This window comes from Malus sylvestris, chromosome 13, assembly GCF_916048215.2.
Source record: "Malus sylvestris chromosome 13, drMalSylv7.2, whole genome shotgun sequence".
NCBI lineage: Eukaryota > Viridiplantae > Streptophyta > Magnoliopsida > Rosales > Rosaceae > Malus > Malus sylvestris.
The window spans coordinates 711,051-713,805 of NC_062272.1; the positions used below are offsets into that span (position 1 = coordinate 711,051).

Here is a 2,755-nt window from a genome sequence, read left to right on the forward strand (position 1 = left end):
AAAATGACAAACAACTCACCCTCAACTTGGATTTAGTCGAGGAACACAGAAACCAAGCTCACTTGAGGAATGTCGCCTACAAGCAGCGCATCTCCAACTATTATGACTCTAGGGTCAAGCCTCGTTCTTTCAAAATAGGAGACTGGGTCTTAAAGAAAAGATTACTCTGCGACAGAGTCCCGAGTGAAGGCACACTTAGTCCAAACTGGGATGGACCGTATGAAGTCATTGGCATCAGTCGCCCTGGCTCTTACACACTTAGAAGCTCCGATGGCAAGACCCTTGGCCATCCATGGAACGCTGATCACTTGAAGTACTACTACAAATAGACTCACGATGTACAAGTGTTGAGCTATAGCCGTTCGGCATCCTATGTAATGAAGGCCATTTGGCAATGAATTCAATAAAGAGGTAATTTAGCCAACTCAGCCCTCACTCTTTTACATTCATAGCAAGCGATGCCGGAACCCTTCTCAATCAGAAAGCAATCCGTCTTCCACAGTCACTACAAAACAAGCAAATGAAGACCGTGTCAAGCGCCAAAAAAAAAAAAAAAAAAAAAAAAACAGCTTCATCCAAAAAGCTTCACCCGAAAAGCTTCACCTCCAAAGCTTCACCCACAAAGTTTCACCTAAAAAGCTTCACCCAAAAAGCTTCACCCGAAAAGCTTCACCTCCAAAGCTTCACCCACAAAGCTTCACCTAAAAAGCTTCACCCACAAAGCTTCACCCAAAAAAAAAACTTCACCCGAAAAGCTTCACTTAAAAAAGCTTCACCTACAAAGCTTCACCTAAAAAAGCTTCGCCTAGAAAGCTTCATCTACAAAGCTTCACCATCAAAGCTTCACCTAGAAAGCTTCATCTACAAAGCTTCACCATCAAAGCTTCACCTAGAAAGCTTCATCTACAAAGCTTCATCTACAAAGCTTCACCATCAAAGCTTCACCTAGAAAGCTTCAACACCAAAGCTTCACCTACAAAGCTTCAACACAAAACCTTGCTCCAAATAAACAAATTTTGTTCACAAAACCCAAGATGCCCTTGAACTTGTACAAAAACACTTGGGCAAACATAAACATTTTTTGTTTTACACCCACAAGGGCCCAAAATTTTCCTTCTTATTTATTCACTTATATATGTTCCCAAACATATTATAATAGATCCAACAACAAGCCAAAGTCCCAAGTTTCATAATGGACAAAAGTACAAGCAATTCATCAATAATGAAGGTGCTACAAAAATTGGAATCTGCCCCAAAATAGAAATCCAACCCAAGAGACTTTTTCTCTCTCTCCCTCTTCCGCCTCCTTTCATCTATCAAATTTCTGCAACCTCTGATCTTCTCCAATGGAGCTGAATTTTAGACACCCTATAGTTCTTGAGCATATGAACAACTTTCAAGAAGGAACCATTTCTGTTTGAGCGACGGAAATTACAGTGTTGAAGCTCCAAACATGATAGTCGGCTTCTTGCAGATTTCGAAGCTGTTGTGATGTTTCGAAGATCTGGAAATATTTAACCGTTAGTTCATCCTGAATTTTTGATATGTTATGAAAGAGTCGATGAGGAACAACTTCAATGAAGAAAGCATACCGATCTGAACAAGAGAAAATGGAGTTTCGAAGCTCACAACAAATCTGACGGGTTGACAGAAAAATAATAACCAGTCATTCATCATACCTGGATTTCTGGAGTTATACTGCTCCGAGGGATCTCAAATTTGGATATGTTGTAGTTCCCAAGCTGAGGAACAACTTCAATGAAGAAAGCATTCTGATCTGAGCAAAAGAACATAGAGTTTCAAAGCTCACAACAAATCTGACGGGTTGACAGACAAATGATAAACAGTCACTCATCATACCGGGATTTTTGGAGTTATACTGCTCCGAGGGACCTCAAATTTGGATATGTTGTAGTTCACAAGTTAAGGAACAACTTCGATGAAGAAAGTATGTTGATCTGAACAAGAGAAAATGGAGTTTCGAAGCTCACAACAAGTCTGACGGATTAACAGAACATTGATGAACAGTTACTCATCATACTTGAATTTCTGAAGTTGTACTACTCCGATGGATCTCAAATTTGGATATGTTGTAGTTCACAAGATAAGGAAAAACTTTCATGAAGACGACTTTGCAATCTGAGCTATAGAGAAAGGTGTTATCTTGCATCCACTCAGGCTGATTAGTGGAAACGAAAAGCAATTCCACCAAAGAAAAGATGAAAAAGAGAGAAAAGCTACTAATTGCACTTGATCTTGTCTAGTCAATAGCATGCAGCATCAAACACACAAAAGTTGGAAATATTTTTAGATAAAGCATATACGAATGTGTGACATCGAAACAAGGATTCGTTACTTTGACAAATTAGTAACACGCGAGACACCTCATTCGGCAACTCTCTTCGCCTGAAGACTTGGGGGACTCCCACCATATGCTACTGCACCTTGATACTCGGCAGTCTCACAACCACTCAGTGACTTGGATTTTTCAAGTCTCCAACCGAGAAGTTTTCCTCACTCGGGAAATTAAGGGAACACTACCTCAAACTACATGCTTCACTCACAAAGCTTCAACAATACAGGTTTCAACAAAAGCAAAAATTCAAAGAACTTTATGAAGAAGGCTTTGGTGTATTTAACACAATATGTTGAAATGAAGCAAAGCTTATTTATTAATATTTTCGATAAGCCACAAATATGTACATATACATGAGTCAAAATAAACAAACAAAAGGGAGCCTTCACAAAGGTTGCT

At 39.4% G+C, this 2,755-nt stretch overlaps 1 long non-coding RNA gene across 1 annotated transcript; it reads right to left on the minus strand.

The window, feature by feature from the left end:
• Nucleotides 1-1,099: 1,099 nt before the first annotated feature.
• On the minus strand, nucleotides 1,100-1,774 carry LOC126597278 (uncharacterized). Its single transcript, XR_007614204.1, has 2 exons — nucleotides 1,680-1,774; nucleotides 1,100-1,504 (listed from the first exon to the last, which is right to left on the minus strand). It is a non-coding gene; the product is annotated as an uncharacterized LOC126597278 (long non-coding RNA).
• Nucleotides 1,775-2,755: the final 981 nt, after the last annotated feature.